Source organism: Armigeres subalbatus, chromosome 2 (genome assembly GCF_024139115.2).
Source record: "Armigeres subalbatus isolate Guangzhou_Male chromosome 2, GZ_Asu_2, whole genome shotgun sequence".
Taxonomy (NCBI): Eukaryota; Metazoa; Arthropoda; class Insecta; order Diptera; family Culicidae; genus Armigeres; species Armigeres subalbatus.
The window spans coordinates 431,560,589-431,586,046 of NC_085140.1; the positions used below are offsets into that span (position 1 = coordinate 431,560,589).

The window sequence follows — 25,458 nt, forward strand, 5'->3', positions numbered from 1 at the left end:
AATCCATTTCCACCTTGGGACCAACACCGTTTAGACTGCCACGTTCTCTGCCATCCACCAGGTACTTAGTTTTAATAGAGTTTATGATCAGTCCTATTCTTTCAGTCACCCGTTTAAAAGGCACGAAAGCCTCTTCCACAGCTCTGCGATCTACACCAATGATGTCGATGTCATCCGCAAAACCAAGGAGCACGTAAGAATTGTTGATGACGGTTTCGTTTCTTTGCACACTAGATTCTTGAATTACATCTTCCAGAGCTATATTGAATAACAGATTAGATATGATATTCGATATTCGCCGACAAATGTCTCCGCAAACGAACGCAGTCTGCTAAACAGAATTCGGGAGATTACCTTGAAGACGGTATTGAGGAGGACATATGATGCCATCAAGCCAGCTCGAAGGAATTTTTTTCCTTCCCAAAGCATTTCAATCACTTGGTGGATTTTTTTCGTTCAGCCGGCCACTCCCAACTTTTAGAAGCTCGGCCGGGATTCCGTCCTTCCCAGCGTCCTTACCGTTCTTCAGCTCTCGAACAGCTTTTCTCATTTCGTCTAGCATGGGTGGCTCCACTGCTTGTCCATTATGTATCTAATGACGAAAATAAAGTGCCATTCTGCGTTATATGTCTTTCAGGAAGAATACCCTTGTCGTGGATTTCAGTGTCATCCCAAGACGGCTTTCTTTGGCCCAGGAACTCCTCAAGCTTCACATGGCTGATGTGAAAACCGTACAGAACGAGACATGGAAGAAGTTTGTTTCCGGGAGTGCCAAATGGTGTAAGACTGGTGCGAATGATGCTAGAAAAAGCAATACTATCTCGTATCGTTATCGACGACGTTTATAACCGGACAAAAACAAAAACAACCCGAAACGAGTAATCCAATGACGGTTTCAAATTCTTCAACGTCATCCAAAAACAACACAATAGCTGTCCTCCATCTATACGAGCCGACACAAGCGGATGATAATGCTTACGATATTGGCGATAGTGAGAAAAAATGTCATTCTGTGTATAACACAAGACCCAAGACAAAATATTTAATTTTATTCAGAAAGTAATGTATTTTATTTTTATGAAATATTATCTCACGAGATGCTCCAGTCCCGGGCTGAAAATCTAAAAAATTAGGACGAAAAAAATTAGTTCGTTATCGATCGTGTTCTTGGAGTGCAGAACGATCTCGAGGTCCACGTCGTTTTGTTCTGCTTTGTGCGGTCGAATAAAAAGAAAATTAGTGCGCGATCGAACGTGTTTTTGAAGCGCAGAACATTCCCGAAATCCGTGTTATCTTGTTCTGATTTCTCAGATGACTCGTCGTCTTCCATTAAAGCGAGTATCACGTCGCCATATTCCTACCCATTCCTCAATCGACCTGTATATGGGCACGTTTATACATACACAGCAAATAATTTTGAAAATTCAACGTCGTGTAGAATTGGAGCTTATCCCATCAAACGAATTAACATCCGATATTCAATTAAATTTGATTGAATTTTACAAGCAAGCACAGTTTATATTTATTTGGATTTAAAATAAAAGTGAGATCGATTGAATATTACGTATATTTGCATGCTCCAAATATGTGCATGAAAATACATTTAAAATCACAACATATTTTTATTTGTGTAGGCACCGGAGTAGTAACTGTGGGCGGGTCTATTCATGCTCATGATAATAAAGCAGTACCTCATTATTCAATAGTTATCATTGATTTTTTTTATTACTAACTGCTACAAATATACTCATTCACTACATTATATTATTTCTTCTTTTCATTGCAGGTATGCTTCAATTCCACCTTTTGTTAAGCTTGATGAAGAAACCAACGAGTAAGTTTTACGAGACATTTGTGAAAATGTTTGTTACAGAACAGGTATCAAATCAGTCATCACTTAGGCTTACTTCAATGTTCCATCTGACTTGAAAAAGTAAAGTTTAATGCAATTGGTAATCAATAAAAATCTTGTTTTATTATGCGTTTGCATTTCAGTAGCATTATTGTTAAGCGATCATTTCCATTTGATGATATCTTCCCTAGCAGCACACGTGTTCCACTGTTTTTGCAACCTGATTTTAGTCTGATTAGTGCTGCTCGGGTTAACTTTAAGGTATTATGTTTTTCAAACCTTTTGCTGTGAATAATTTCACGCTTATATTTTTTTTATTTTTCTTAATGATAACTCCCTCCCTAACACTTTGTTTTTGTTAGGATGATGGTAAAGCCAGTTAGGATAGTATTTCTGTCCAATGTTTTGATATTTGATACACAAATCGTGTTCTCGTGCGATCGTTATAAAATCGGAGTTATTTATACAAAATTGAACGCGAATAATTAATTATAGATGAACTGCAGATCTTTTTTGGATACAAATATAAAATGAGCAGACAAACACGAAGTGCTGTAGGACGAGCATTTTGAAATCTTACACAGTATAATTAGAACAGCGGTTCTCAAACATAAATACTCAGAGAGTACATATGACGTGATTGCTTTCGATTGAACAATAAGATTTCCAATTTTTATACAAATCTGATCTCTCTCTTGATCTCAGAGGCGCCTCGTGGACTTTTGGTACACCTGTTCTACCATCCTGCTAAAAAATATACATCAAAAGCGGAGTGGTTTCGAGAGAGTTACATTTGATTGCACCAAAAGTATTTTTGCTCAAATTACAAAACGCAATGAAAAAAGTAAGATCAGTGGAATAAAAACCAAAGGGATCTTGACTTGTGGACATCTTCAGTAGTGGACGAAATACGTATTTGTGTAGACACAAAAAACAAATTAGGGGAAGTAAAAGGAAGATTTATTTTTTAAACCGTGTAACATTTTCCCCTAAGACGCTCGAAAATAATTATTAATTGTTTGCAGTAGTAGTTTAGTCTATCACTCTGCCTTAATTTTTATATTATGACAAAAAATAGCTGTACGGATTTTGATCCTATGATTCAAAATCCGCCCATGTGGACGGACTTAGATTCAGAAGGTGGTGATTTAATTCCATATTTTATAATAATTTTCGTAGTTTTGTGCACATGTTTAAACGACAAAGCGTTCGATTTGTATTTTCTAAATACTTTTTCATATATTGAAGTGCTTAAGTGTACCCCAAAAGGTACACCTTTTCTCTATGTTGATTGATTTTTAGTATTCGTAAAAAAGCATTGTTTGATGTCTCTTTTGAAAACTCAAATATTAATTTAATATTGTTCTTTATGCTGATTTGTTTTTGATGCATATTCATCAGGAGAAAAAAGAAAAACAAATCGTTCCCAATCATCGGAGTATGAACGAAAGCGTGCGCGCGCCTTTTGCAAAGCACAGCACGACACTCCGAACGAGTCAAACCAAAGGTACGTCGTGTTCGTGTCGTCGATTGTTCTCGCAGCGCGTCGTGCGGGTTGGACTCCTGCGCAACATAGCAGAACTTGCATCTAAACGTGCCTGCTTCGCATGCGAAAGTGGATGATGTGAGGAAATAGTGAAAGTTGGCAACGCTCACGCTGGTTCTCCCTCCGCACGCGGAGAACGAGTGGAGGAGGAAATTATTTCAAAACATTTTTCATGGCGCAAAACTTTAAATTTGACTTTTGGCAGCGGTGCTGTTGGTTCTTTATAATGAATCGTATCGGCTTTGTGTGGATAGCAGAACGATCGCCCGATCCTCGAAATGTTATTATTATTAAAATATTTATTAAAGAGGTTTTTAGCCCAAGGCTAGTTCACCTCCGTCATCGAAATGTTGTTCTGCTTTGTGCGGTGAGTAAATCAATTAAAAAGTGAAGATTCAGTTCGCGTCAGTAAGCAGAACGATCGGCCGGTCATCGAAAATGTTGTTCTGCTTTGTGCGGTTAGCAGAGAGATCGGCTGGTCATCGACAATTTTATACTGCTTAGTGCGGTCGGTTGTTAAAATAATTAGTGTTCGTTCGATTATGTTTTGAATTGATCAAACTACACGCTATACACGGCATACCGTTTACCAAAACGAACCCTGCCACAATACCTACCCCATATATCCAACATCCCAGTGATTTCTCGTGGAAGTGCAGATGACTCGTCGGCTTCTATCAAAGCGAGTACCATGTCAACATTTTCCTACCTATTCCTTAATTGACCTGCATTCGGACACGGCCGGCGCTGGTATTGCTTATTTTTGGGTCACCAGTTCTTACACATTGAAGATGATGTTAGTCCCAAACTTCAACTGTTGGTTCTCTGTGTAATTACAGCTGGCCTGGCAATAACAGAGTAGCAACCGTGGGCGGTAGGGGCTCTCCTTAGCCGTGTGGTAAGACGCGCGACTACAAGGCAAAACCATGCTGAGGGTGGCTGGGTTCGATTCCCGGTGCCGGTCTAGGCAATTTTCGGATTGGAAATTGTCTCGACTTCCCTGGGCATAAAAGTATCATCGTGTTAGCCTCATGATATACGAATGCAAAAATGGTAACCTGGCTTAGAAACCTCGCAGTTAATAATTGTGGAAGTGCCTAATGAACACTAAGCTGCGAGGCGGCTCTGTCCCAGTGTGGGTATGTAATGCCAATAAGAAGAAGAAGAACCGTGGGCGGTCAATCATGCTCATGCTCATTAGATGTGTTGACGCGATTAAAAACTGCGGAAGTGCTGAATGAACACTAAGCTGTGAGGCGGTTTTGTTCCAGTGTGGGGATGTAATGCCAATAAGAAGAAGAAGAAGAAGAAGAAGAAGAAGATCTGTTGAACGGTTCAATAAAAAACATCAAAACCCTTGATGGTGATTTGTTCAACAGGGTGTCTAGCATGTCTAGCAATACCAGTTCAAACGTATAAAATAAAACAAAATATCTCAATGATCGCTCGATCATTTTGCGTGTTAACAAACCACTATAGGACGTACACTCTCTGAAAAATGGGACTTCACTCTTCCCGTTGGGTCGAACTGGTCATTTGGTCGAAGAAGTCATACGGCAGGTCATTTGTTCGAAAATGCCATTTGGCCAAAGAAGTGATTTGACCGAACGGGTCAAACGTCCAAAAATGTCTTTTGACCAAACGTGTGATATTGTGGAAAATGTGTAAATGTCGTTAGCTTTTGCTATTTTCGGGATTTTTTATAAGTATTAAGTAGTTCATCACGTGAATGTCGTTTGCTGAACACTATTCGCATTCACTATTGTTTGGCTTAACGACATTGCCCTTGACATCTTTAATAAGTAGACTTTTAGCCCTAGGCTGGCTTTTCATGACCTCGAACTTTTTTCAAAGCGGATTAGTACGGCTTTCTTTTGACCTAAGTACTGCCCCGCTAGATCCTTCCCCGCGATCAAAGGAATAAAAAATGTCTGTGTTTTTTCGATATTTATTGCTGCTATATCCAAATTCCTTCAATAATCAAGTGTCATCAAGCTCTAACGTCATAAAACAAAGAGGATACATGAAATAGATCAAGTAGAAGTGAGTTTGAACGTTTCCCATTTATCTTATTACTGTAGTTACCGATATTGGAAGCCATATATTTTTCATTTATTGACCAGACCAGACCAGAGGTATATCATATTTCTTGAAATCTTGTCACGTAATATACCAAATCGTGTCAGACAGGAGAGTAAAACATCACAAACAAATGTAGAGATGAAGTTTATTTGTTGAGAATACTATTGGGGACATTTCAATTCATCCAAAACTTTCATGAGTTCAGGTTTTGAATTCTACCATACAAGAGAAAGGTAATACGCACATAAAAATACGCTCAATACACCTTGCGTAGTTCACAGATATATCAAATGATGCATGAGAAAATTCAGTTCGTCAGATTTACAATCATGTAGAAGCGTGATGCGTGTGTCAAACCCAGCTTAAGTCATTCTGCTCATTTTAAAGATGTCAGATGATTTATGTAGAAAAATTTGGCTTGTCCCCAAGTGATATTCTAGAATTCGCGAATCGTTCTGAAGTGTAGGTCGTAAAGCCTATGCGGTAACGGCCTTCTAAAAGTTTATGGCATCTATCAAAACTCTTCCCAACAAATCCTTAGATCTCTATGAAGAAATGTTATACCAATCTTGCTGAATTCCAACACACCGAAGGCCATCCAAGTTTAGATTTTAAGGCCTATGCAGTAACGGCATCCAAAATGTCTTCGGCTTCAATCAAAATTCTTCTCAACAGACCCTTAGACGCCTGCCAAGATATGTAACATCTGTTATCCTACAGTACAGCGCATGCAAGACCATCCAAAACCTTCTTGAGTTCAGGTCGTCAATCATGTAGAAGCGTAATGCGTGTTTCGAACCAAGCTTAGGTTTTTTCTGCTCAATTCAAAGATATCAAAGGGTTTATGCGGATGCAGATTTTTGTAAATCTGCACATTATGGCTTTATTCATATTGACGTTCTGGAACATGCAAAACGTTCTGATGTTTAGGTCATAGGAACTACGCAGAACTACCTTCAAAATGTTCTTGGACTAACCGTACTTGGCCTAAATGTTAAGCCGTACTAACCCCCATGAGTCCTAGGTCATGAAATTCGGTAGGTGCATCAATGAGAAAGAGCATTTTGAATAAGGCGACTGATTTTCCTGCCTTTGAAGGGGCCCTGCAGTTACTTATTTATTTATTTATTATTACTGTTATTACAAACTTATTCAAATGCCCGCGCTCTGTAATGCATCGGTCGATTTTAAAGATACCGGGTTTTTATCAAAGATTGGTAGAATTTTCATTAGATACAAAAATACAACTAAACAATAGCCAACAACGGGGGGAAGGCCGGGAAGGTATATGATATATATATATTTTGTTTATTCACTCGGTAAAATGCATACAATTTGATTTAAAACAGCATAGTCCAGTTGTTAAATATAATTTCAGTGAAGACTTGTCATTTTTTAATGGTTATATCGCCTTCATTGCCTTCACATATTTAGGCTAACTCTGTTCAAGCGGAGCACCAAAAATTCCTCTCGTTAATCAAGTTCATTCCAATTATTGTAAATTTCCGCTCGCTGATGGATGCACACCTGTTGCCCGGTGCGGCAGTGGTCATCAACTCCCATTCCAGCTCAATAACCATTACGGTGCTGACCTCTCATGCGGTGGTGCCTATCCCGCGGAACTCCAATATCTCCAGGCACGCACTAATGACCTTTAACAACGCCGCCCCGACAGAGACACCAATTCTTTCCTCAAAAAGGTTATAATTAAATTAAGCTAATTGTCGGCAAACAATGCTTTCGCCCCATTCCCGTGTTTTCGCTTGGGCGATAACCGTTCGTTGGTGCGGTGTCGAAGCCGTCGTCGTCGTTGTTTGTTTATCATCGCCTGTGCGCTAAGTGCGGTGGCGGCGAGATCGGTGCAAAAACCACATCTTCGAACCATCACCATCATCTCGCTATCACCACCAATTGATGCAATCCGCCGCCGGCAGTCACTTTAGAATTTTTCGACCCGGCGAGGAAAGCTGCACAGAATCCACGGCCGGTGTCGGTATCGATGAAGGTGTCGGCGTTCTTCTCCCTTCGGTAATGCAGCGCGCTATCATCATTAGTGACCTGTTCTTTGTTATTTTTTTTTTGTTTTCGTGTGAATCGCAGATGCCGCCGCCCGTATCGTAAAATTGGGGCCGCCAATTTGGGTTCGCCTCCGGAATTGGAGAGGGGCTGAAGAAAAATATGAAATTAAGTCACTTGAAGTGAGATCTAAGTTTTCTTACGTACATATCCGTAGCAGCCTATTGTGAAATTCAAACTTTTGAATACATAAGCGACAACAAAAGTCAAGCCAAAAAGTATTATCCCTATCTGCTGACAAACCTCTATTCCATCCTAGTACCAAAGAGAAACGACAATTTCATCAATTAATCTTCATCTGAGCTGTTCCCCGCGAGACGTGCGATGCAAATCGATGAGAAAGAGCTTAGAACGTCGCTGATACCGGAAATGGTGGTCACCTTTGCGCTCATGTGTGCCTCCCTGCCAACCTCTGGGAAGCATAGTCAGTCGGTCAAACGACTCGGCAAGTGTTAAATCCGATTCGATTATCTATAGGCAAAGAACGCTCTGATTCACTCAGTCCAGCCAGCTGCCCGAGCTTTCGAGCTGCAGCCGTGTGGTGGGAATCGGATTGATAAGCTGATTTATGATGGTTGTCACGTCGTCCGCAGTCAGGCAGTTCTGTTGAACGCGCGGGCCGGTGCGATGGCGAGAAAGTTAGTCGCAGAACTCTTCTGTCTCCTCCCGCGGCGAGGTGGTGCGGTGTGCCCGGTTTTAGACTTTCTGACTGGGACTCGCCTGTGCGACTGCCTAACTGGCGTGTGACGGGTTAAGACTTTATTGTGACGGGTGAGGTGATTTATGATAATTTATGTTGTCCGCTTTGGATCAAGGGTTGACGGCCGCGTCCCAAGAAGTGCGAGTTTGAGTGCGTTTGTCTGAGAATGACAGTGCAGGTGACAAGCGGAGGGCGTTTCGTTTGAAACTTTGACGCGGTTGGTGTGTATTGTGAAGATTTCTTACACCCTCCATATTGATGGATGATGCTTGTAGTACAAACGTTGATAATGAAACATCGTTTAGGGTAATTAAGAGTCAATAATCATTAACAAAATCAAAACATAATAAAGAGACGATTAAGAATCAGAGAGCAAAAAGAGAGCAGCGTCTTACAATATACCCTTTGTCTCAAACTGAGTTTGTTATTGACAAACGCATATAGCAACAGATCTTTGTCAGAACAAAATATGACAAGAATAATTTGCCTTGCCTCCATCAAGGATTCTGAATAGAATCCATCAAGGATTCCGAATAGAATCCATCAAGGATTCTGAATAGAATCCATCAAGGATTCTGAATAGAATCCATCAAGGATTCTGAATAGAATCCATCAAGGATTCTGAATAGAATCCATCAAAGATTCTGAAAAGAATCCATCAAGGATTCTGAATAGAATCCATCAAGGATTCTGAATAGATTCCATCAAGGATTCTGAATAGAATCCATCAAGAATTCTGAATAGAATCCATCAAGGATTCTGAATAGAATCCATCAAGCATTCTGAATAGAATCCATCAAGGATTCTGAATAGAATCCATTAAGGATTCTGAATAGAATCCATCAAGGATTCTGAATAGATTCCATCAAGGATTCTGAATAGAATCCATCAAGGATTCTGAATAGAATCCATCAAGGATTCCGAAAAGAATCCATCAAGGATTCCGAATAGAATCCATTAAGGATTCTGAATAGAATCCATTAAGGATTCTGAATAGAATCCATCAAGGTTTCTGAATAGAATCCATCAAGGATTCTGAATAGAATGCATCAAGGATTCTGAATAGAATCCATCAAGGATTCTGAATAGAATCCATCAAGGATTCTGAATAGAATGCATCAAGGATTCTGAATAGAATCCATCAAGGATTCTGAATAGAATCCATCAAGGATTCTGAATAGAATCCATCAAGGATTCTGAATAGAATCCATTAAGGATTCTGAATAGAATCCATCAAGGATTCTGAATAGAATCCATCAAGGATTCGGAATAGAATCCATCAAGGATTCTGAATAGAATCCATCAAGGATTCTGAATAGAATCCATCAAGGATTCTGAATAGAATCCATCAAGGATTCTGAATAGAATCCATCAAGGATTCTGAATAGAATCCATCAAGGATTCTGAATAGAATCCATCAAGGATTCTGAATAGAATCCATCAAGGATTCTGAATAGAATCCATCAAGGATTCTGAATAGAATCCATTAAGTATTCTGAATAGGGATTCTGAATAGAATCCATCAAGGATTCTGAATAGATTCCATCAAGGATTCTGAACAGAATCCATCAAGGATTCTGAACAGAATCCATCAAGGATTCTGAATAGAATCCATCAAGGATTCTGAATAGAATCCATCAAGGATTCTGAATAGAATCCATCAAAGATTCTGAATAGAATCCATCAAGGATTCTGAATAGAATCCATCAAAGATTCTGAATAGAATCCATCAAGGATTCTGAATAGAATCCATCAAGGATTCTGAAAAGAATCCATCAAGGATTCTGAATAGAATCCATCAAGGATTCTGAAAAGAATCCATCAAGGATTCTGAATAGAATCCATCAAGGATTCTGAATAGAATCCATCAAGGATTCTGAATAGAATCCATCAAGGATTCTTAATAGAATCCATCAAGGATTCTGAATAGAATCCATCAAGGATTCTGAATAGAATCCATCAAGGATTCTGAATAGAATCCATCAAGGATTCTGAATAGAATCCATCAAGGATTCTGAATAGAATCCATCAAGGATTCTGAATAGAATCCATCAAGGATTCTGAATAGAATCCATCAAGGATTCTGAATAGTAAGTATTCTGAATAGAATCCATAAAGGATTATGAATAGATTCATCAAGGGTTCTGGATAGAATCCATAAAGGATTCTGAATAGAATCCATCAAGAATTCTGAATAGAATCCATCAAGGATTCTGAATAGAATGCATCAAGGATTCTGAATAGAATCCATCAAGGATTCTGAATAGAATCCATCAAGGATTCTGAATAGAATCCATCAAGGATTCTGAATAGAATCCATCAAGGATTCTGAATAGAATCCATCAAGGATTCTGAATAGAATCCATCAAGGATTCTGAATAGAATCCATCAAGGATTCTGAATAGAATCCATCAAGGATTCTGAATAGAATCCATCAAGGATTCCGAATAGAATCCATCAAGGATTCTGAATAGAATCCATCAAGGATTCTGAATAGAATCCATCAAGGATTCTGAATAGAATCCATCAAGGATTCTGAATAGAATCCATCAAGGATTCTGAATAAAAATACATCAAGGATTCTGAATAGAATACATCAAGGATTCTGAATAGAATCCATCAAGGATTCTGAATAGAATCCATCAAGGATTCTGAATAAAAATACATCAAGGATTCTGAATAGAATCCATCAAGGATTCTGAATAGAATCCATCAAGGATTCTGAATAGAATCCATCAAGGATTCTGAATAGAATCCATCAAGGATTCTGAATAGAATCCATCAAGGATTCTGAATAGAATCCATCAAGGATTTTGAATAGAAGAGAATCCATCAAGGATTCTGAATAGAATCCATCAAGGATTCTGAATAGAGATCCATCAAGGATTCTGAATAGAATCCATCAAGGATTCTGAATAGAATCCATCAAGGATTCTGAATAGAATCCATCAAGGATTCTGAATAGAATCCATCAAGGATTTTGAATAGAAGATCCATCAAGGATTCTGAATAGAATCCATCAAGGATTCTGAATAGAATCCATCAAGGATTCTGAATAGAATCCATCAAGGATTCTGAATAGAATCCATCAAGGATTCTGAATAGAATCCATCAAGGATTCTGAATAGAATCCATCAAGGATTCTGAATAGAATCCATCAAGGATTCTGAATAGAATCCATCAAGGATTCTGAATAGAATCCATCAAGGATTCTGAATAGAATCCATCAAGGATTCTGAATAGAATCCATCAAGGATTCTGAATAGAATCCATCAAGGATTCTGAATAGAATCCATCAAGGATTCTGAATAGAATCCATCAAGGATTCTGAATAGAATCCATCAAGGATTCTGAATAGAATCCATCAAAGATTCTGAATAGAATCCATCAAAGGGATTCTGAATAGAATCCATCAAGCATTCTGAATAGAATCCATCAAGGATTCTGAATAGAATCCATTAAGGATTCTGAATAGAATCCATCAAGGATTCTGAATAGATTCCATCAAGGATTCTGAATAGAATCCATCAAAGTTCTGAATAGAATCCATCCAAGGATTCTGAATAGAATCCATCAAGGATTCTGAATAGAATCCATCAAGGATTCTGAATAGAATGCATCAAGGATTCTGAATAGAATCCATCAAGGATTCTGAATAGAATCCATCAAGGATTCTGAATAGAATGCATCAAGGATTCTGAATAGAATCCATCAAGGATTCTGAATAGAATCCATCAAGGATTCTGAATAGAATCCATCAAGGATTCTGAATAGAATCCATCAAGGATTCTGAATAGAATCCATCAAGGATTCTGAATAGAATCCATCAAGGATTCTGAATAGAATCCATCAAGGATTCTGAATAGAATCCATCAAGGATTCTGAATAGAATCCATCAAGGATTCTGAATAGAATCCATCAAGGATTCTGAATAGAATCCATCAAGGATTCTGAATAGAATCCATCAAGGATTCTGAATAGAATCCATCAAGGATTCTGAATAGAATCCATCAAGGATTCTGAATAGAGATCCATCAAGGATTCTGAATAGAATCCATCAAGGATTCTGAATAGAATCCATCAAGGATTCTGAATAGAATCCATCAAGGATTCTGAATAGAATCCATAAAGGATTCTGAATTGAATTTATCAAGGATTCTGAATAGAATCCATCAAGAATTCTGAATAGAATCCATCAAGGATTCTGAATAGAATCCATCAAGGATTCTGAATAGAATCCATCAAGGATTCTGAATAGAATCCATCAAGGATTCTGAATAGAATCCATCAAGGATTCTGAATAGAATCCATCAAGGATTCTGAATAGAATCCATCAAGGATTCTGAATAGAATCCATCAAGGATTCTGAATAGAATCCATCAAGGATTCTGAATAGAATCCATCAAGGATTCTGAATGAAATCCATCAAGGATTCTGAATAGAATCCATCAAGGATTCTGAATAGAATCCATCAAGGATTCTGAATAGAATCCATCAAGGATTCTGAAAAGAATCCAGCAAGGATTCTGAATAGATTCCAGCAAGGATTCTGAATAGAATCCATCAAGGATTGTGAATAGAATCCATCAAGGATTCTGAATAGAATCCATCAAGGATTCTGAACAGAATCCATCAAGGATTCTGAACAGAATCCATCAAGGATTCTGAACAGAATCCATCAAGGATTCTGAACAGAATCCATCAAGGATTCTGAACAGAATCCATCAAGGATTCTGAACAGAATCCATCAAGGATTCTGAACAGAATCCATCAAGGATTCTGAACAGAATCCATCAAGGATTCTGAACAGATTTTCATAAAGAATTTCGAATAGAATCCGTAAAGGATTTTGAATAGAATCCATAAACGACTCTGAATAGAATCCATCAAGGATTTTGAATAGAATGCACAAAAGGATTCTGAATAGAATCCACAAAAGGATTCTGGATAGAATCCTCGAAAGGATTCTGAATAGAATCCACAAAAGGATTCTGAATAGAATCCACAAAAGGATTCTGAATAGAATCCACAAAAGGATTCTGAATAGAATTCACAAAAGGTTTCTGAATAGAATCCATAAAGAATTCTGAATAGAATCTATCAAGGGGTATGAAAAAATACCACAAATAATTCTGAATAGGATAGAAGGAGCATTTTGGACAGAATTTACGAACGATTCTGAACAGAATCTACGAAGGATTCTAAACAGAATCCACAAAAGGATTTTGAATAAAATCCGCAATGTTTGCATAAACTTGGAAAGTTGTATAACTCGTTAAAATAGTGGCGACATCGAAGATCTTCTTGTTGATATATTTGAATATAAGGATCTTGAGCTCAAGGACAGTTTGGAGTGTCGTGGATGTTCAACGAATTCTGTCATATGTCTACAATGGTGCAACGAAATCCCGTGGAGCTATTCCAGCTCATAAACATATTTGAGACATCGATGATCTTCATGTTGATTGATTTGAATATTAGGATCTGAGCTCAAAGACAGTTTGGAGTGTCGTAGATGTTCAACGAATTCTGTATTGTATTTGTAATGTTGTAATGGCGTACCGTGGAGCTATTCCAACACATAAAACTAGTGGGGACATCGAAGATCTTCATGTTGATTGATTTGATTATAAAGATCTGAGCTCAAGGACAGTTTGGAGTGTTGTAGACGTTCAACGAGTTTTGTATTGTGTTTGTAATGTTGTAATGACGTACCGTGGAGCTATTCCAACTCATAAAACTAGTGGGGACATCGAAGATCTTCATGTTGATTGATTTGAATATTAAGATCTGAGCTCAAGGACAGTTTGGAGTGTCGTAAATGTCCAGCGAATTCTGTATTGTATTTGTAATGTTGTAATGGCGTACCGTGGAGCTATTCCAACACATAAAACTAGTGGGGACATCGAAGATCTTCATGTTGATTGATTTGATTATTAAGATCTGAGCTTAAGGACAGTTTGGAGTGTTGTAGATGTTCAACGAGTTTTGTATTGTGTTTGTAATGTTGTAATGATGTACCGTGGAGCTATTCCAACTCATAAAACTAGTGGGGACATCGAAGATCTTCATGTTGATTGATTTGAATATTAAGATCTGAGCTCAAGGACAGTTTGGAGTGTCGTAAATGTTCAACGAAATCTGTATTGTATTTGTTATGTTGTAATGGCGTACCGTGGAGCTATTCCAACACATAAAACTAGTGGGGACATCGAAGATCTTCATGTTGATTGGTTTGAATATTAAGATCTAAGCTCAAGGACAGTTTGGAGTGTTGTAGATGTTCAAAGAGTTTTGTATTGTGTTTGTAATGTTGTAATGACGTACCGTGGAGCTATTCCAAATCATAAAACTAGTGGGGACATCGAAGATCTTCATGTTGATTGATTTGAATATTAAGATCTGAGCTCAAGGACAGTTTGGAGTATCGTAAATATTGAAAAAGATCTGTTATACCACTGGACAGATGCAGAATTTTATCATAAAGCATTTCACTTTTAATTATCCAACCAGAATATGTTAAAGTATGGTGTTGATTCCTAAGAACATCAAAGTTACAACTCCAGGATAGTTTGGATGCTCTAGATCATCCTAGTGCCCGTAACCTGACCTGTGCAATATTTTTCCTGGATGGAACATATCATAATTAAACATTTTTGCTGAAGAAAGCAAGGCTCTATCTCGTAAAACTGATTTTTGACAGCTGATTTTCGTCTTGGGTCATATATTACCCATCCGTATTGAATCGGTTAAACCCGTGGAGATGTCTGAATAGATTCTTTTCCGATTTCTTGTTCTTCTGCTTCTGTTTTTGTTGTCTTTTGTATCTTAACACTAGTAAATACCGTTCCTTACCGTTTAGGTTCCTGGATTATTCTACAATTGTAGCTTTTCTTCTCACTCCTTTCGCTTCCCATAATTTCTGTGTATTTGATTTCACAAACATTCCCATTTATCTAATTTTCGGAAATCGCACAACAAAGGAGTCCTAATTAGACCGGAAAATCGGGAACCCGACCGTCAATCCCGAGCCGGCCTTGACCCCTCCCAATGAAACGATTTTATCTGCATTATGCTAAAGTTTAATTATCCCCAACTGACTCCTTCATACGTCCGTCCTGCTTCGCATCGTCGTCTTATCGACCGTCGTGTTTGGCCGAGGACACGGAATTTCACTTCATCTTATAGGCTCCGAGCCGCACCGAGCCATGCTAGAAGAAGAACTACACACATAGTTGGGCCAGTTTTGCTACACTGCAGCGGCAGCGTAAAATAGCAGTTTGCTGCTTGCGATTCTGTTCTGCTCTGCTGTTCTCGGGGGTACAAAAAAGTTCCTTTTCACGGAGGCCGTCCATTCTCATTCTCGTATTATAGCCGCACGGAGCCGAGTCGAGTGCAGGCTAGAGCTCTGTGCCGATTCTAACATAATCTGTTACGTTGCTCTGTGTTTTTGGAATGGCGTTGCAATGTCGAAAATATGTTTGTGTAGTGGCAGCGGCAGCGTTGCGAAACGGCGCGTGCGTCTAGTGCAGTTTTTTCCCTCCAAACATGGAACTCGTCCGCAGCGAGTCCAGTATAGAGTGGGTCTGGGTAAGCAAACAAGAGGAAAAAACATACATAGATAAGAACATTTTTCCCACGCTCGCTTCATGGGAGGGCAAGTGGCGGCATGGCGCGTGGCATTGGGAGCAAACATAGAACTGTTTGTACCTTCCTTATCTGGAGTGGCGAACCGACGACGACTTCAATATTTCAACAATGTTTCGATTCATAAAGTGCGCGCGCTTCTGTCCGCCTCAAGCGCCCCGCTTCTGTGTACAAATTGATAACGGAAGCCCGCCCGGGTGGGCCATACTTCATAAGTAGAATAGCCAGCAATCATCGTTGAGTGGAGTGTTTGCATTTGCTTTCACGCGGCAGCAAGCGCAGACACGGTGGCGCTAAGATAAGGACATCGCTTATCACCACGCCCGACGAGGTTTCGAATTTCACCCCAGACCGGGTGGCGCTTGCAGTCACTGTAGGCAGGCTGACTTGGCACAAGTTTCGCACGAGCTTGATGGGTACTGCTGGCAGCGCTTATCAGAACGCTTTGTCGAGCCCCCTGCTCTCGACGAGAAGATAAGCGAGGGTCACACACAGAAACGGCTGCCAAGTTGTCTGCGGGTCGTGGGAAAAATGTGTCATCTGCAGCTGGGAATTAAATGGGCTTTTGTTGTAATCTATCAGAGGAATATTTTGATAAATATTAATAACTGGACTGATTCTTATTGTTTTTGCTTCCACTTCACGTCTAGACATATTTTGTTTAATGTGTACCTCTACCCATTCAAACTGAATTTGAATCATTGACACAACGGTTTGCACCCTTTCTTTCACTGCCATCCGTAAAAAATCAACATCCTAAAGACGTGAGAAAACTATCGACGAAGCGCTAATTAAGTTCGTATCCACCGGCAACTCGTTTTCGAGCAGCAGCAGCGCCGTCAAGGACCAACTAACTGTCGGAACGAGCTTTGGAAATTAATGACAACCTCTTCATCTGTCACTGTCCCCGAGCTTATTTACCATCGTTCAGAATGTGTCTTTCGCCGCACCACAAATCCCCATCTAGCAACAAAGGTGCTAAAATACGATCTTAATTAAGTTCTGTTGCAAGTTGCAACTCTCCGCCTACGGGCTTTCGCTTGGTGACAACTTATACTCGCCCATATAAATTACTCCCTGATTGATGCTGAAGTGTCGTCGTTGGACCACCACATCAACTACAACGACAGAGTGTGAAGGGTCTGCCGCTGCGATAAAAACCTCAAATCACGCGGAAGTTGTTCCACGCCACGGAGCCCGGGCGAAACTTATTGCATGATTGATAACACTTATCTATTACATCGCATCGGAATGGTATTTGCTATTCCGAGCGGGCTTTTGGCTTTTTAGTTGAGACAACAGACCACACCGTCGGTTGCTACTTTATGGTTGCCCATAGCTGGGACCGGGTGAAGCCAATCAAGTGGAAACTGCAATTGACCACCGACTGAATGACGGACTGCCGGGGCCGCGGCCGCACTGAGTCACAGCACAGTGAAAACGGAGAAAAACTTTCCGGTTATGACTGTTATGATCGTTTATGATCACTTTCCGCGTGTACGACAACAACAAAACACTGCTACCCTTGGGACACATCTGAGATTGGTCTTTAGATATTTGATCATATCGTACCACGACGACGGGTAACTACACTGTTGGCGTTTCGATCGGACAAGATAGTCGCGAGGCTGCTTCAGTCGCTGTTGGTCATCGTGAGGTGAGGAGAGGCTTGAGCTTGACGGCGTGTGCCAACGATTGTCCAGGTGAAAGTTAGATTAATCACCACCGGGTACGAAAGGCTTCATCACTTGAGCTTTGTTGAACAGCTTGTAAAGAGCATGGCAAAGCATGACTGGTAGGTATTTGTTTGACCGATTGTGTGGTTTTGTTTTCAGTTTGAGCACTGTCACCATCAGTTGTAGATCAGTGATTCCATATGATAATGGTGTATACGAGATTAAGATAAAATGTGGTTGATTCTCTTTTATTAGCCATTTGGTGAGACTATTAACTGCGAGAGCGATGAATATTTTGAAACTTGGTAAAGAAATGTTAAATTAAAAGGTGTGTGTGAATGGCTTTTTTTTTTTAATTTTTAGTTTGGGATATTTTTTGTAGTACTTTCAGATGTCAGACTTCATATTCCAAATGTTTTTTTCTGGAAGAAGTTTTTCAAAAGTATTTGTGAAGAAATTTTGTGGGGAACTTCCAAAAGGATTCTTGAAGAGACTTCTTGAGGAAGATCTTAAAAAAAAATAAGGAGGAATACCAGAAGAAACTTCCACAAGAATTCCCGAAGGCATATTTAGAGGAATTCCTATAGCGTTATCGAATGGATTCCCCATGAAATTTCTGGACGAATTCCCGAAGGATTCTTCCAAGAAATTCTCGTAGGAATTCTCGAGCAATTTATGTAGGATATCCCGGAGGAACTTCTTGAATAATTCCTTACGAAACTTCTGGAGAAATGCCGCACGGAATATTTGAAGAAATTTTTGACGGAGCTTTTGAAGAAATTCCTCTTGGGACTTCCGAAGAAATTCTTGAAGAAACTTCTGGAGACATTCCTGACGGAACTTCTGGGAGAGCTTCCTGATGAAATTTACGGAGGAACTCCTGACGGAGCTTCCTAACGAAACTTCTGAGGGATTTCTTATGGAACTCCCGCAGGAATTCCTGACAAAACTTGCGGAGGAATTCTTGATGGAATTTCCGGAAGAATTCCTGACGGAACTTCCAGAAGAATTCCTAACGGAACTCCAGGAAGAATTCCTGACGGAACTATCAGAGGGATTCCTGACGGAATTTCCGGATGAATTCCTTACGGAATTTCCGATGGAATTCCTAACGGAATTTCCGAAAAAAATCCTTGCTGTATTTCCAAAGAAATTCCTTACGGAATTTCCGAAGGAATTCCTAGCGGAATTTCCAAAGAAATTCCTACCGGAATTTCCGAAAGAGTTCCTTGCGGAATTTTTGAAAGAGTTCCTAGTGGAATTTCCGAAGGAATTCCTAACGGAATTTCTGATAGAATTCCCAACGGAATTTCCAACGGAATTCCCGAAGGAATTCCCAACGGAATTCCCAACGGAATTCCCAACGGAATTCCCAACGGAATTCCCGAAAAAATTCCCAACGGAATTCCCGAAGGAATTCCCAACTGAATTCCCAACTGAATTCCCGAAGGAATTCCCAACTGAATTCCCAACTGAATTCCCGAAGGAATTCCCAACGGAATTCCCATCGGAATTTCCGAACGAATTCCTAACGGAATTCCCGAAGGAATTTCCAATGGAATTCCCGAAAGAATTCCCAAAGGAATTCCCGAAGGAATTCCCAACGGAATGCCCGGAAGAATTCCCAAATGAATTCCCGAAGAAATTCCCAACGGAATTCCCGAAGGAATTCCTAACGGAATTCCCGAAGGAATTCCTAACGGAATTCCCGAAGGAATTCCCAACGGAATTCCCGAAGGAATTCCCAACGGAATTCCCGAAGGAATTCCCAACGGAATTCCCGAAGAAATTCCTAACGGAATTCCCTAGAAATTCCCGTAGAAATTCCCAATGGAATTCCCAACGGAATTTCCGAAGGAATTCCCAACGGAGTTCCCGAAGGAATTCCCAACGGAATTCCCAACGGAATTCCCAACGGAATTCTCAACGGAATTCCCGAAGGAATTCCCAACGGAATTCCCAATGGAATTCCCGAAGGAATTCCCAACGGAATTCCCGAAGGAATTCCCAACGGAATTCCCGAAGGAATTCCCAACGGAATTCCCGAAGAAATTCCTAACGGAACCGAATCCAACCCAACCGAATCTCCGAAGAATATCCTAACGGAATTTCCGAAGGAATTTTAAACGGAATTTCCGAAGGAGTTCCTAACGGAATTTCAGAAGGAATTGCAAACGGAATTTCCGAAGAAATTCATAACGGAGTTTCCGAAGGAGTTCCTAACGGAATTTCCGAAGGAGTTCGTGTCGTAATTTCCGAAAGAATTCCTGTCGGAATTTCAGAAAGAATTCCTGTCGGAATGTCCGAAGGAATTCCTGACGGTATTTCCGGAAGAATTCCTGACAGAATTTTAATTATGGAACTGGAATTTTCATTATGGAATTTCTTATGGAACTCCCGCAGGAATTCCTGACAAAACTTGCGGAGGAATTCTTGATGGAATTTCCGGAAGAATTCCTGACGGAACTTCCAGAAGAATTCCTAACGGAACTCCAGGAAGAATTCCTGACGGAACTATCAGAGGGATTCCTGACGGAATTTCCGGATGAATTCCTTACGGAATTTCCGATGGAATTCCTAACGGAATTTCCGAAGAAATTCCTTGCGGTATTTCCGAAGAAATTCCTTACGGAATTTCCGAAGGAATTCCTTACGAAATTTCCGAAGGAATTCCTAGCGGAATTTCCAAAGGAATTCCTAGCGGAATTTCCGAAGGAGTTCCTTGCGGAATTTTTGAAAGAGTTCCTAGTGGAATTTCCGAAGGAATTCCTAACGGAATTTCTGATAGAATTCCTAACGGAATTTCCAACGGAATTCCCGAAGGAATTCCCAACGGAATTCCAGAAGGAATTCCGGAAGGAATTCCCAACGGAATTCCCGAAGGAATTCCCAACGGAATTCCCGAAGGAATTCCCAACGGAATTCCCGAAGGAATTCCCAACGGAATTCCCAACGGAATTCCCGAAAAAATTCCCAACGGAATTCCCGAAGGAATTCCCAACTGAATTCCCAATGAAATTCCCGAAGGAATTCCCAACGGAATTCCCAACGGAATTTCCGAAGGAATTTCCAACGGAATTCCCGAAGGAATTCCTAACGGAATTCCCGAAAGAATTCCCAAAGGAATTCCCAACGAAATGCCCGAAAGAATTCCCAAAGGAATTCCCGAAGAAATTCCCAACGGAATTCCCGAAGGAATTCCCAACGGAATTCCCGAAGGAATTCCTAACGGAATTCCCGAAGGAATTCCCGAAGGAATTCCCAACGGAATTCCCGAAGGAATTCCTAACGGAACCGAATCCAACCCAACCGAATCTCCGAAGAATATCCTTACGGAATTTCCGAAGGAATTCCTAACGGAATTTCAGAAGGAATTGCAAACGAAATTTCCGAAGAAATTCATATCGGAATTTCCGAAGGAGTTCCTAACGGAATTTCCGAAGGAATTCTTTACGGAATTTCCGGAATAGTTCGTGTCGGAATTTCCGAAGGAATTTCTGTCTGGATTTCCGAAAGAATTCCGGTCGGAATTTCAGAAAGAATTCCTGTCGGAATTTCCGAAGGAATTCCTGACGGTATTTCCGGAAGAATTCCTGACAGAATTTTCAAATGGATTCCTGACGGAATTTTCAAGAAAAAAAATCCTGACGGAAGCTGCAGTTACAGAGGAACGCCTTTAGATTTACACAGGCTTGGGGGTCGCGACCCATCACTTTGGGAAACTATGCCTTAAGGAACTTCACGAGAGATGTCTGCCGAAAATCGCGGAGGATTTCCTGACGAAACGGATTTCATGTCAGAATTTGTGGAGGAATTCTCGACAGAACTGACAGAGCTACCGAAGGAAGTCATAATGGATCTTCCGGAGGAATTCCTGACGGAACTTCCGGAGGAATTTCTGATGGAGCTTCTGGATAAATTCCTGATGGAATTTCCGGAGGAGTTTCCTACGGAACTTCCGCAGAAATTTCCGTTAGAACTTCCAGAAGAATTCCCGACGGATCTTCCAGAAGAATTCCTGACGAAACTTCCGGAAAAATTCCTGTCGGAAGTAATTTTTAATTGACTTTTCGAAGGAAATCGTAACGGAATTTTCGAAATAATTCCTAACGGAGTTTCCGAAGGAATTCCTTACGGAATTTCCGAAGGAATCCCTAACGAAGTTTCCGAAGGAATCCCTAACGGAATTTCCGAAGGAATTCTTAACCTGTCGGAATTTCTATCGCAATTTCCGAAGGAATTCCTGTCGGGATTTCCGAAGGAATTCCTGTCGGAATGTCCGAAGGAATTTCTGTCGGGACTTCCGACGAAAATTCCGGAACATTTCCTGACAAAATTTGCAGAGGTTTTCATGTCGGAATTTGTGGAGGAATTCCTGACAGAACTTCCAGAAGAATTTTTGACCGAATTCCTGACTGAGCTTCCGGTGTAGTTCCTGACGGACCTTTTAGAGGAATTCCTGACGGAACATCCGAAGAACTCCTGAAAGAACTTCCGGAGGAAATCCTGACGGAGCTACCGAAGGAATTTCTAATGGAACTTTCTGAGGAATTTCTGACGGAAATTTCCGAAACATCCGGAAGAGCTCCTGAAGGGACTTCCGGAGGAATTGGCGCCTTCATAAATTTCAATCCCACTTTCTTTTTAATGGTCTTGGAATATTAGATCTCTTATTAGTCGTATGACTTTTGGATGTCTGTGGGATCTTTTGGCACTTTTCAAAGAAATCCGTGCCCTTATGATGTGGACCTGATCATCACGAATAATTTCCTTACCTCATGTTTGGAATAGTCGGATAGAAATATGAAAATTGATTTATTATGATCTGTTTGAATACTCATTAATGGTTAGATCATCAGAAAAGTCTTGGTTTGGTGAACCTTTAATTTCTTGTATGCGAAACAGATATAAGTATCTGAAACTCAGAGTATTACAGTATCAAATAAATTCAAAAAAATTCGTGGCAGTTATTCCTTAACTAAGCTTTGTATTTCAACAGTTTAAATAATGTTTTAATCGAGTACTTGCTTACTTGAGAAGTGAGTTGTTTTCAACACGACGAAGTGCACATTGTATAACGCAACATTGACATTATTAGCTAACTAGAACAACTACCAATAACTTAATCGCGCGGAAGGAAAAAAAAGACCAACGCGCGCCCGCTAGATGCTCGTTTGCACATTACACTCCTTCCATTTGCCGTCAGTGTTGCAACAAAGTTGAACCGTTTTAATGACATTTCAATCCTTTATGCCCGTCGCCGTGGAACATGAGAACTGTGCGGATCCAACCACCACCGAACGGATTATCCTCCGGTATATCTCCCCGGCGATCGGGCAACATGTACCTACTCGCCATATTACGAAATTTATTTTTATTATCGCACTATCCGCCTGCCACTTCACGACCGCGCTCTGCCGTGTTGAAGAGCTCTCGGGCAATGTAACTTTCTGAAGAGGTGGCCGCTGAAAGCGAGCGAGGAGGGAAGCTTTGTGTCGATCTATTTCAAACATCCAATCAGATTAGACTCGACAACAACGGAGACCCGTTGCTGATGGAAAGAGCAACGATGGCAGTTAGCAAGCCGATATTTTCCTCAGTTTTCCCCTAAAGCGACAGCCAGCCACCGAGCGAACCCCAAAGACGGCGCGACGTTGTTGTTGGTTGCAGAGATTGGTCTTTCCTCGCTACTGAGCCATCGAGCGTCGGGTGACTGACTGACTGAGTGACTGACTGCGGCAAGCGAGCTTCTGCGGCGCTGATGTTGGGTGACTTTTAATTGCCTCAAAATATCTATAAAAAGTCAACAACATACCCGCGCGGAGAGTTAGAGATTTATCAAGGTGTCGGTTCGGATCGAATTTGTGGATCGATGGAAAGCCACAAGCGGAGGACGCCGATGACGCCACGATGGCTGCTTCAAGAAGGCCACTGCCTGCGGTGCGGCTGAGCAGCTGCGGCAGTACCCAGTTTATCGCCGAGCTGTTGCTGTTCGGATAGCTGAAGTGTGGGAAATTTTCCGATCTAGGGGGGTTTTTGTGTAAGTTGAGGATTCGAGTCGCTTAATAGAGTTCTTGCGGCACTTGTGGCTCCCAATTTGGATGCTGATGACGATCATGAACACTTGCCGATTGGAATGTAATGTCATTATTTGTGGATACTGAAGGTTGCGGCGGATGAAGTTTGCAAATTTCGTAGGGCAATCAAATGCAACGATTTGCGCTACGTACAAACATTATATGGCAAGTTTGATTTTGAAATTACTCCTAGGCATTTGCTTTTTATTCCAACGAATAATTGATCTGGAATTTTGGAAGTTCGGTTTAAGAAATTGAACGAATTTCATTTTTTTAATATGTCAAATCGAGATCAAGTAATTTTTAAATAAATTTATCGAATTTAAATAAACCAATCTCGAACAGACTCATATTCCGAACACTCGTTACATGAAAATTCATATGAAACATTCCGATATTATTGCATAAATAAACGAATTTTCTCGGCAGGCATACAGATCAAGGACATTATAATTGTCTTACAATGAGATAACGTTGAAATTTTGCATTTTAGTGCATTCAATTTTATTCTATGGGTGTTCAGCATTTGTGACAAAGTTTGACGGGGCAGATTTGCGTTTTGGGTGTAACTTATTTTGTGAACGAACATTGTTTCATGGATTCCTTAAAATGCAAGCGTTTTTCTCCACAACTAATTCCCTTATCTGATAGAGGAAAGTTTATTATGGCGGATAGATACCATGCGAAGCGAATGGTAAGTAATCTCAACTGCAATTCCAAGAACAGTTCCATCAATTGGTTTAATTTATTTCAAGTTTATTACTTAGTGCTGAACATTTTTTGCAAAGATTAACACGAGGTCGAATTCTAACGTCGGTCGGGAGATTCCGGGTCGAGCATAGCGTCCGGTTCTTTGATACGCCACATTCTACTCGATCTAGTCCCTAGCGATGGAACTAATCTACTCCGACGAGAAGTTCTCCATCTCCCCGTCTTAGTTCTTGGGTTACTCGCGGATTATTCAAATGATCATTGGGTGGGAAATCTATTCTACTCCGACATACAGTTTCCCGGCAATGGGATTTTCCCGCTACCGTGGAAGGCTGTGGCGTAACCTGCGTTATGCAGACCAACGCAGATCCGAAGCGATTACTCATTTCGGAGGATGACTGGACTAATGTCGAATCCAGCCTAGAGATTCCGGATGCAGCTGAAAGAGCGTCCGGTTCGATGGTGCCCCAACGAACCACGACACAAAACTGGTACCTTAACGCGTCATGATCTATTCGACCATGTCCCCGGTTGATTTGCGATTTACTCAAAATCTGTACAAATCGGTCAAACTTTTTATCAAAAGATCAAATCTTGTTTCTTTTTCAAGTTCATTTCATACAAAATAAAGAAAATGAATTCACTCAAACTTTCTTTTTAGCGAATGTTAAATGCCGGTCCTTGCAGTTAACTACAATCAAGTTCAGCACACAGGAATCATTCAATCAAACGGGAAATTCAATTATCGATCACGTGAAAAATTGTCGGGGATCTACGAAATCGTATCAAACGCTTTTTTGACTCACTACCATTTTTTGTTCGTAGAAGGAAAACGGAAATATGTATTTTCTTATCTTTTGGGTAATTTTTTAATAGCGCTTGGTGCGATATAGCAGAACCTTAACCAAATATTCCTCACCTTACTAACTTACTTACTTGATGGGCTACAGCTCTTCGATGAACCTAAGCTAGTTACGAAGTCCGTAATAAGCCCTATTTGCAGCTGCAATACGCCTTTTCACCTCGCGGGTAACATTATCGCATCCGGCACCATTTCACTACCAGCACCACTAATGAACCCACGTTGATTA

At 40.4% G+C, this 25,458-nt stretch overlaps 1 protein-coding gene across 3 annotated transcripts in view; it reads left to right on the plus strand.

Moving 5' to 3' along the window:
* Positions 1–25,458, plus strand: part of LOC134213570 (putative uncharacterized protein DDB_G0288537) — an 816,291-nt gene that overhangs the window by 197,250 nt on the left and 593,583 nt on the right. The window lies entirely within an intron of this gene.